We start from the raw sequence: 11,398 nt of genomic DNA, 5'->3' as shown, positions 1-11,398 counted from the left end.
TCCAATCTTCGCTTATCCAACATGCTGGAGTCTGCCTCTAACGCAGTCTGCCTCCCACCCAGATCTACAGCTATTTCTCTAGGCAGCAAGGACTGAACTTTTTACAGATTTAACTTCTGGCAAGGTTGTTACTGTAAGTTCATTTTATGCAATTCTATCTTTATTTTACTCAATTTTTAGTGGTCAATGTTTTGTAGTCAATGTTTTCAATACATTGTGATGTTTTGGTGCTAAATTCGTAAATACAGTAATTACTACATAACGTTACCCTTTATTGAACTGCTTTTTCTGTTGACTTGTTGTAAAACATGATGTTTTGGTGCTTAATTTGTAAAATCATAATGCAATTTGACATTTGGGGCCGGGCAGTGGCACAAGCTGGTTAGCAGCCAGCTGCAATAAATCACTCTGACCAAGAGGTCATGAGTTCAAGACCAGCCCGTGTCAGGGTGAGCACCCGACAATTAAAATAAAAAATAGCCCCTGCTCATTGTTGACCTAAGCAACCCGAAAGATAGTTGCATCTATCAAGTAGGAGATTTAGGTACCACTTATATGTGGGGAGGCTAATATACGACACCATAAAAAAAATCACCCAGCCGCTGTTGGAATGAGGAAGTTGCCGTTGCAGTGGACAATGAAGCAGCTGCTCCCCCTGTGGCCGGAATCAAGCATACCCTCAAGAAGCTGGAAGCTGGAGAAGGTTTAAATTGCCTCTGTGTCTGTCTCTGTTCTATGTTATCTGGCATTGAATGTTTGCCTTATATGTGTACAATGTGATCCGCCCTGAGTCCCCTTCATGGTGAGAAGGGCGGAATATAAATACTGTAAATAAATAAATAATAAATAAATTCAATAGGCTTTTCCTTAGTCCCTCCTTATTATCCAACATTTTCACTTATCCAATGTTCTGCCGGCCCGTTTATGTTGGATAAGTGAGACTCTACTATGTTTCGAAACAATTGCTAAGGGTGCCTAGTTCCTGATGGCCCAGTGCTTCTTATTCAATACTCCTTGTGCCCAGTCAATTACTGATCCAGAAGAATGAGAAAACAGGAACATCCATCTTGTCAACACAGCTCTTATCTCCGCACAATTGAAAACGTAAGATCTGATATTTGTGACATGATATTCCTTTATTCTGCTTAAAGAAATAAAAATTCACCATCTTCTTGAGAACATGCAAGCTCTTGAGTAGGCCTAAAACGATGAGTGGGTGGCTGTATTATTGAGTCCATTCATATTACAGAATTATAGCAATATAACTCTACTTTTAACTGCCATGGTCCATTTTTGGCATCCCAGGATTGATGGTTAGGGAGTGCTATTTAGAATGTGCAGCCATAACACTCCAGTGTTTCACCAAACGACAAATCTCAGGATTACATAGGATGGAACCATGGCAGTTTAGATGGAATAATAACAATATAATTATGTAGTGTGAATGTCTGTGATTGGTCACTTGGGGAGCACTGGGAAATCAAAGGAACATATAGTTTCAGGGTTGTTGTGTGTATTCTGTCCTGACATTTCACCCACATCTATGGCAGGCATCCTCAGAGGTTATGAGGTGTACCCGCCATACCCTGTTTCCCCTAAAATAAGACATCCCCAGAAAATAAGACCTAGTAGAGGTTTTGCTGAATTGCTAAATATAAGGCCTCCCCCGAAAATAAGACCTAGCAAAGATTGTTTTTGGAAGCATGCCCATCGAACAGAACACCAGAGCATGCAGGATCGATAAATGCACGTACCATATACATGGAAATAATGGTAGTAACAAGAGATTATTGACAGGATTCACAGTTTGGTTATGCTGGTTTGTGATGACAACTACTGTACAGTATACAATAAATGTTCATTTTTTTGTTCAACAATAAATGTGAATTTTTCTTCATGGAAAAATAAGACATCCCCTGAAAATAAGACCTAGCACATCTTTGGGAGCAAAAATTAATATAAGACACTGTCTTATTTTCGGGGAAACACAGTAGATGTGGGTGAAACATCAGGAGAGAAACGTCTGGAACATGGCCATACAGCCCGGAAAACACACAACAACCCTGTGATTCCGGCCATGAAAGCCTTCGACAACACATTAAACATATAGTTTGCCCTCCGTTTCAATGGATTCTACATCAACAGATTTACCAGTCACAGCTTTAAAAATTAAGAAAAGCAAACATTGCTTTTACTATGCCGTTATATATAGTAGGATTTGAGCATCCATAGGGTTTGGTATCTGGAAGAGATCCCGATATCAAATCTTAGCAGATACCATGGACACACTGTAGTTTCAAACACATACTTACAAGTGGAACTTGCAACAAAAATGTTGTAATGTGGGATTACAGTACCCCTTGGTGTTGATGTCACCATGCAGGCCATATAAAGCAATGGCACTCACAGACTGAAATTGGTTTATAAAATAGGTACTGTATATAAATTGTGCATGCTCTGCAGGAAGCCAATAGGTAAAACTCCCCTTCTGTTATGAACTCAGGCCATCCATCCACTGAAACTGTAGCTGAATAATGGGAGATTCAGGGTAAGCAAAAGGAATAATGGAAGATTCAGGGCACTGTCAGGACCCAGGCTGCAGAGCACCAATAACCATGCGCAGAGACCAGATTCTATCTAATATCTTTATTAAAGAAATATATAAAGTCAATAAAAACAAGTGAAGAATATAGTTCAGAAGCAGACCTTTCAGGAAAGGCCAAATATAGTCCAGGAAAATATTGTCCAATATAAGATATTAGAGTCCAAAGTTATAATCCATTAACCGAAACACACACTTTGCCAAGCAATAGTGTGGGGAGATGACAAGGTCTTATAGTCCATTGAAGCTTGACAACAAGGCTGAAACATAGGCTTGATTCTTGGCTGGATCAAAGACTTGAAACGTGGAAACATGAAGCATGAAACAAGGTCCGTGGCAAAACGTGAGACAAGGCAAGACTTGAAACTAGATCCGGGAAGCAGGGAACAAGGAATACGAAGTCCACACACGATCTCTCTCTCAGGCTGATCAATTGACTCCGCAAGGTTCCCCTTGCGGCAAAACCCCTATATAGGGTCTTGTTTTCCCGCCAACAGAACACTTTCCCTGGAGAACAAGAAGCGAAACCCAACTCTGTCCAGATGCATGACTCCTTAGACTTTCCCAAGGGAAGCAGACCTAATCAGCTAGTTGTTTGGCAGCGATTCTGAGACTCCGGCGATTAGCCTCCCTGACTCCTCTATCTCTATTATCATTGTCCTTTCGGGAAAATGGGGGAGAATTCTGCCCAAGGCTTGTTTGGTTAACTTCCTGAGGGCAAACATCCTCCAGGTGGAGAGGCTCCGATTCAAGCTGAACCGGTGGAAATCCCATGTTTTCCTCCTCGTCTGCCACAATAGTACTAGGAACGGGACTACAAGGCCCATGAGACATCACAGGCACACAGTTAAGAGTCCGTTGCAAGACGTCCACTTGATACAGGGAAGATAATCAAGCCATTACGTTATGATGGGTACAGATTATCTCCAGTATTAGAGACCATATTCTTCTCAGTACTGAGGAATACAATTGGAGGAGTAATATTGTATTCATGTTAGGCTTGTGAGAAATGCTAAATGAGATAGGTTGTTCATCTGATCCAAGGGGGTTGTGCCGTCCGCCGGACAATAAAAAGCTATAAAACTGAAACGTGCTGTCCTTTATCCGGGCGAACTGCAAATCCCTATAAGCTGTCCTATAGATATTGAACGACTGAGTCTGGATAACTTCAAAAAAGGATGTTTATTCATACAAGGTTGTAAACCTGGCACAGATCTTAAAGTTGCAGAAAATGAAACAAATTTCCATAGGTTTTAGTTGCAGAATTATCCCTGGTTCCAGAAGGCAAAGGTGATTATAAAACCACTATACCCTAATCACGCTGTCTATATTAGAAGGAGAAACTCTTTCCTTCCCTATCTTTACAGCAAAGATTAGTTCTAGAAGCGATGGAATAACTTTGCTCCTCTAACTAGATTTCCTATTCCAGATCAATATAATTCAATACTTATCTAATTTGGATAGGCTTAGATTGGCCTGGTTTTGAGGATGATTTGTCCCAGTTAGCCTTGCACAGCTCCAGCACGTTGGAAAACTATAGCCAGAATGAAGCTCCAAAATGGAGACTAGACCCTGGTAAAAAGGGCGGTCCTAAGATGTTGCACTCTTTGACCAATCACTGCAAAGAAAACTGCAGCCAGCTTTTGCAGATTCCAAGCCACTTTTCCTGGGCTTTGCAGCCAGAGGCTGAAACAAGATGCAAAGGAGGGAAAACAAACAAACGACCAATAGGTAAGGCAAACCATCGTCCTGGGGGACGGAACACTCCCCGCTAAATTCCCAGGATGTGGGAATTTACCAATCAAAAACATACAAACACCTTTGTATACACAACAATAAAACAGTATAAAACTTACACACTTTGGACAGGCAACACGAAATTGCTGGTTGGTCTGTCCAGGACAGACATTTTGTCCTTACTATGAGTCTTTACCTGAACTTTTCTAACCTTACCGTCAGGGCAAGGAAAGGTCTTTAGTATAATGCCCATAGGCCAGGCATAGCGGGGCAAGTCTTTGTCCTTTAGCAACACAAGGTTTCCCACCTTGAAATTGTCCTCTGGGGTTTGCCAGAGTCTTCTGGTTGGAAGCTGGCTTAAGTATTCGGCCTTCCACCTCTTCCAGAAGTGGTTGGCTAAGGTCTGCACATGCAAAATTGGTGCCACAGTCCGATCGAATTGACTTAATTGGCCCACTGAGGGCTATGAACCTTTTCAATGCGTTTATGAATGATGAAGTGTCCATTCCCTCTGCAACCTCTATATGGACAGCTCGTACTGACAAACAAGTAAACAAAACCGCACATCTTTTGTTATTTACAACACCACCCCTGGTTTTCCTAGTGACAACCTCCCAAGGACCAAACACATCGATTCCCACATGGGAAAGGGGTGGGTCTGTCAAAGTCCTATCCTGAGGTAGTTCTGCCATCAACTGACTTTGACAGTTTCGCCTAAGGCGCCTGCATTTAACACATTTGAAAATACAACTGTTGACCAACCTTTTGGCATTAACTACCCACAGACCTTCATTTCTAAGGGCTGCCTCAGTTAGAGTTCTACCCTGATGATGGATCCTTTCATGGTGATGCCGAACGAGCAGCAATGCAGTGTGACTATTAGGGGGTATGATGATGGGGTTTTTTATGCACGCCTTGAGTTTAGCTTTGGCTAACCTTCCTCCAACTCTCAAAATACCCTCCTTGCCTAGAAATGGGTTTAACTCACGCAAGAAACTCCGACTGGGGGTGTCAAGCCCTTGTTCTAACCTGGCTATTTCTAGACTAAACTCATGCCTCTGAACTGACCTGAATATTACTCCCTTAGCCTTCAACATGTCCTGAACTTGCAAAGGCTGACTATCTTTGCAGACTAAGCGATGTATAAGCCTAGCAACTGCTCTAAGAAGACTGTGCCACTCCGAAAAACGTTCAAAACGGTGTGGTTCCAGGCAAGATCTTTGGCCCATCTTGATTTCTGTGGTTGATTTGCAGGCTTTCACCTCTGCACTTCGTGAGACTTGAGCATTCATAATGTCCGAAAACCTTTGCTTACCTTTCGAGAGCGCTGTGGCTTCGTCTCTCTCAGAGACTTTGAAGATGGAGGAATACTCTGGAGTTATTGCTTGGCAGTAGACTGAGATATGACTTAGGCAACTGCGCACAAGTGTAGGACGCCCACCTTTAAGCACCTGTGCTTGATTGGAGTCCAACGACGATGGTGGGTGCATCTTGTTTATGCACACTGGGCCTATGACTGTCCAGCCTAATGGCAATTGTTGTGCGATAGGTGCACCTGGAGGTCCTTTAACTTGGTCGTTCACACAGAACAAGCTCGGGCAGTCCGAGCCAAGCAAAAGGGCAATGTCCACATCTGGCCGAAAGGCTGGTATAGCATTCTTTAACCGTCGCAAATGAGGATGAGCCTCCACAACTTCTCTAGTTACAATTTGTTTTTTGTTCCGAGGGATGGAGGAACACTCAATCAGGTCTGGCAACTTGAACTGTCTCTTCTGGTCGCAAGAGGAGACAACAAAGCCAGATGCTATGCGACCCTGCAACTTCTTTTTTCCTGCACACGTAGTCATAGTGTAGTCGACCATCTTGGTTTTAAGGTCAAACATGCGGAAGAACTCTGGAGTAGCCAGGGAGGCATCGCTCTGTGAATCCAGGGCCACATAGAGTCTCTTTCTAAGCCAAGGGCTCTTGGCTGGATATACATCCGCTAGGCAGATAGGATGACAAACTCTGTACTGGTGCGAGTCAGAACACAGCTCTGTACAGGCGACTGCTGAAACTTCCACCTGCATCTCTGGAGCGGCTGGCTTGTCGGTGTCTTCGACTGCTGACTTTTCTTTTGGTGAAGCGTTCTCTTTGGGGTGGGAGATGATATTGGAGTTGTGCATTGCGGTGCAATGCTTGAGGCTGTTGCATTTCTCACACTTGATGTTTTCTTTGCAGTTGGATGCAAAGTGTGGAGTTGCTCCACAGCATCTAAAGCAGATTCCCTGCTTTTGAACTAGCTGTTGCCTTTCTTTGTATGTCTTTCTACTAAACTCCCTGCAGTTGGCCAAGCTGTGAGGCTTTTGGTGAATAGGGCAAAGCAACTCTTTTACCTCCGACCTGGGTTCGTCAGTCTTGTGTTGAGTTTCGACTGCCTTTACGCTGACAGGTCTATTGGCCTCTCTAGGTGGTTTCTTGTCCACTTCAGGTGCCTTCTCTGGCTGGGTCCCTTGGTATAAGGTGGGGAGGCCCGTCTGTGGATCATTCCTTTCTCTGGCTGCCCTGGTGATGAACTGGACCAAATGAGAAAATGGAGGGTATGCCTGGGAGTGGGCCTCCTTGTAGTTGAAGACCTCCTGTCCCCAGCGTTCTTGCAAAGTGAAGGGCAGCTTGGTCAAGATCTGCCTCTGGGACAGGTGCTGATCGAGGCACTTCAAACCGGGCAGTTCTGGATTCTCCTTGGCCGACTCTAATTCCGCAAGGAGATCGCTGAGGTCCCACAAGAGTTTGAAGTCTTTGAGTTTTAAAGCTGGGAACCTTTGGAGCTTGTCCATAAGAGATGCTTCAATCTCTGTGCTGGCCCCATACCTCTGCTGCAACCTGGCCCAGGCCTTTTCCAGGGCTTTGTCGGGATCGGCTACGTGGGCTGCGTAGATCTTCTTAACTTGTGAGGATGAGGCTGGGCCCAACCATGCAGCCAGAAGAGTCAGTTCTTCCTCAGGCAATAACTTTAAGTCTCTGATTGCTCTCTGGAAGGTGGCCTTCCAGAGAAGAAATTCCTCAGGCTTGTCCGAAAACTTTTCGACACCCTTGTCCTTAAGATCTCTTCTGGGACTTCTGATGATGGAGACAAGCTGGGACTCCGGCGTCGAAGGGAACAATTGAGGAGTTTGCTGTTGTGGAGTGGACTCCCACCGTGTACCTTGCGTCAACCTTTGGCCTCTTGGAGGGATGACATCGACCACTGACGAATCGGTGGCTCCCTGTGCAGCTGTCTGTAAGGGCCAACTAGCACTTGGCCTTGAGGCCCTGATTGACTGACCTAGGGATTTAGCAGGAGGCACAGGTAGCTCGGGCAAGGGTGAGCTCCCCGCTATGACGCTCTGCTCTGCAGGAAACTCAAAAGTGACTTTGGGGCCCTGCTCTGGGTAAGGAGAGAAGTCTCCCTGTTCCTCATCCGAAAACTGGCTGTACATGCTGCCAAGGTGCGCAAACACTTTGGCAGAAGGGTCCTGTATTGGTAACTGGCTTACATTTTCTTCTGTGAGTGGCTCAATTAGGGCCTTGGCCAAAGTCTCAGCCCTTACCCTTTTGGCTGCGGCATCCATCTTTATTCTAAGCATCTCTATACGAGCCTGTTCTATTTGCATTTCGCTTTGTCTACGGGCCTGTTCTATTTGCATTTCGCTTTGTCTTTGGGCCTGTTCCATTTGCATTTCGCTTTGTCTACGGGCCTGTTCCATTTGCATTTCGCTTTGTCTACGGGCCTGTTCTATTTGCAGTCGTTGCTCTTCTTCTTTAAAGGGAAGGGTGAGATCAGCTGCCTTAGCATCAGCCTCCGCCCCCGCTACCTTGCTCTTTAGCTCCAGACGTGCAGCCTCCTTAATGTGCAAGGCAGCTAGGGAAGAGATGGCACTCCCAGCAGCAGAAGACTTGCTAGAGTGGCTGTGTTTAGACGATGCACGCTCCCTTAGTTTAGATACCTGGCTAGAGCGGTTGGACTTAAGACTAAGTGCCACAGCAGGTGATTTTAAAAGATTGGTCTCATGGCTGCATAAGGAAGCTAGGATTGCCCTCACCCTATTTTCTTTCTCATTAGTGTCAGCTAAAACACTCCCTATTTCTAACTCTGAATCCTTGGCGTTAATGCGCTCGAGGACCTGGACTATCTTAGACACTAAACCCCTCCAAAGACCGAAGGCTTCTTCGAGGTCTGTCTGTAATATGGCTGGCACCCTTGTGATACCCAAGCTCTCTATTCTGTCCATTAATGTTACAATTCGCTCCCATGCCGAACCTAACCTCACATGGAGGAGCTCCTTTTCATCTATTAGATGGGCTAGCATCTTGGCTGAAGGGTGCTTTATCCTTTGGGGCCTTTCATTCCTACCTTCAGCCTCAGAAGGAGGTATACCATCTGTATCATCTTGGAATTGCATAGACATTATGTATTCTTAATAGCAAGTAAATTTACAACAAAGGCAAATGCAATATACCTGCAAGTAAATTTACAATAAAAGCAAATTCAATATATAATACAATTCACAGCACTTAACCATAGCAATATATATCACTAAGTAACTATACTTTACAAAGATTGTGACCTTTGGCGCCAGACTTTGGTGGGCAAGCTGCAAAATGTCAACTGACAGCAACTTGCCACTTGATACCTCCCTTGCCCGAGTGACGTAAACTGCCAAAATGGCGACTTCGCCAAATTTTCAAGCACCTCGTGCTCTGCGGCTCGAGGCCTGCCGCCGAAGGAGCACCGAGGCTGGCTTTGGAAAGGAGGAGAGAAGAGACGCCTCCTCCCCGCTGTGAAGGGAGGTCACCACCGCAGGTCGATGAAGCAGGTCACCACCGCAGGACAATGAGGCAGGTCACCACCGCAGGACGATGAGGCAGGTCACCACCGCAGGACGATGAGGCAGGTCACTACCGCAGGACGATGAGGCAGGTCACCACCGCAGGACGATGAGGCAGGTCAAAGCCGGCCGAGTGCTCCGGCCGAACTCCTGATGAAGAGGCTGTCAAAGCCGGTTGAGTGCTCCGGCCGAACTCGCAGCAGCGTTGCCAGGCCTGTCCAGGTTCTAGCCTGGTTCTGGTGGGCTCCACGCCTCAGAGCCAGCCAAAGAACTGTCGCTGGTGCTCCGCGGCTCGAGGTCTACCGCCGAGGGAGCCCTGGACGTTGCTGGGAACTGCACAGCCTGTGCAAACCCAGAAAGCCACTGGGCTACGTGCGCACACGCGAGCCAAATAGCAAGGAAATAGAGCCCCACTATTTGACTCCTTCAGGTCTGAGAGCGGGCTCCACTGCCTCAGACGCTGGTAGAGTCTTTAGGTATGCAGACTGAGCTCAGGCGGAAAAGCCGCAGCCTATACTAAAACTTCCTAAACTATAAAAAACTATAAAGCCGTGCAAGCTAGCTGAAGCGGAAAAACCGCTGATCGACCTCAAAACTGTGCCGTCCGCCGGACAATAAAAAGCTATAAAACTGAAACGTGCTGTCCTTTATCCGGGCGAACTGCAAATCCCTATAAGCTGTCCTATAGATATTGAACGACTGAGTCTGGATAACTTCAAAAAAGGATGTTTATTCATACAAGGTTGTAAACCTGGCACAGATCTTAAAGTTGCAGAAAATGAAACAAATTTCCATAGGTTTTAGTTGCAGAATTATCCCTGGTTCCAGAAGGCAAAGGTGATTATAAAACCACTATACCCTAATCACGCTGTCTATATTAGAAGGAGAAACTCTTTCCTTCCCTATCTTTACAGCAAAGATTAGTTCTAGAAGCGATGGAATAACTTTGCTCCTCTAACTAGATTTCCTATTCCAGATCAATATAATTCAATACTTATCTAATTTGGATAGGCTTAGATTGGCCTGGTTTTGAGGATGATTTGTCCCAGTTAGCCTTGCACAGCTCCAGCACGTTGGAAAACTATAGCCAGAATGAAGCTCCAAAATGGAGACTAGACCCTGGTAAAAAGGGCGGTCCTAAGATGTTGCACTCTTTGACCAATCACTGCAAAGAAAACTGCAGCCAGCTTTTGCAGATTCCAAGCCACTTTTCCTGGGCTTTGCAGCCAGAGGCTGAAACAAGATGCAAAGGAGGGAAAACAAACAAACGACCAATAGGTAAGGCAAACCATCGTCCTGGGGGACGGAACAGGGGTCCATATTATGTTTTCATGAACAAAATAACAAAACTACTTACTAAAATAAGAATGATATCACAATATAATTCCATTGTTGTTATTCCATTATCGTCAACTCATCTGTAATGTCAGTTCTAAATTGATAGAGATGGAGGGGAATGAAATCCACAGTGTTTTAAAAAATAAGGGAAAGGGAAATGAGCCAGCATCCAAATGCATACCACTTTTATTATACATTAAAAGTTGAAATAATCTGTAACAAAATAGATCTTTTTGGATAACAAATGTTTTACTACAACAATAATATCTTATGTTTTTTATTATTTTTCGTTAGAAACTGGCACCAGTGCTTTCAAAATGCAGTATTCTCAAAACATAACCATTAGGGTAGTTGTTACATATTTAATTTCATGCTTCATTCAGCATAAAGCAGTTGTGGGATTGCCGGGCAGAGTAAATTAAGTAATCGGTTAGATAATTTCCTGCTTAATTGAAAGCAGGTAGTTTCCCCCCCCCCCCCTTTCAAAAAAGTAATAATTGATTTTGCTACTAATGAAATGTGGAGCTTTTTCTCTCTCATTCCTGTGACTGAACAAAATACCTCTCATTATCAGCAAAGAGACAATGAAAAAAGAAATGAGAAACAGGAAAAAAGGAAAGCTCTGTAGTATAGTCTTAAAATACGCTGTGATGAAAAACAAAGGATTCTGTCTAAAACGATATTCAAAATCCAGTATCAAAATAGCCTGGGATAAAACATCCGAACTTGAGAAATATCAAAAGGTTTATTGTGGGAAGGATGATTTAACACAGTGGAATATAGCTTAATTAAAATGGAAGAGCTTGAGTTTCATAATTTAGAGAAATATTATTTGGCATTTTAGTTGAAGCAACCTATAAAATTTATTAAATCT

The sequence above is a fragment of the Anolis carolinensis genome, chromosome 4, assembly GCF_035594765.1.
Source record: "Anolis carolinensis isolate JA03-04 chromosome 4, rAnoCar3.1.pri, whole genome shotgun sequence".
Taxonomy (NCBI): Eukaryota; Metazoa; Chordata; class Lepidosauria; order Squamata; family Dactyloidae; genus Anolis; species Anolis carolinensis.
Note: the sequence above shows the minus strand (reverse complement) of the source record.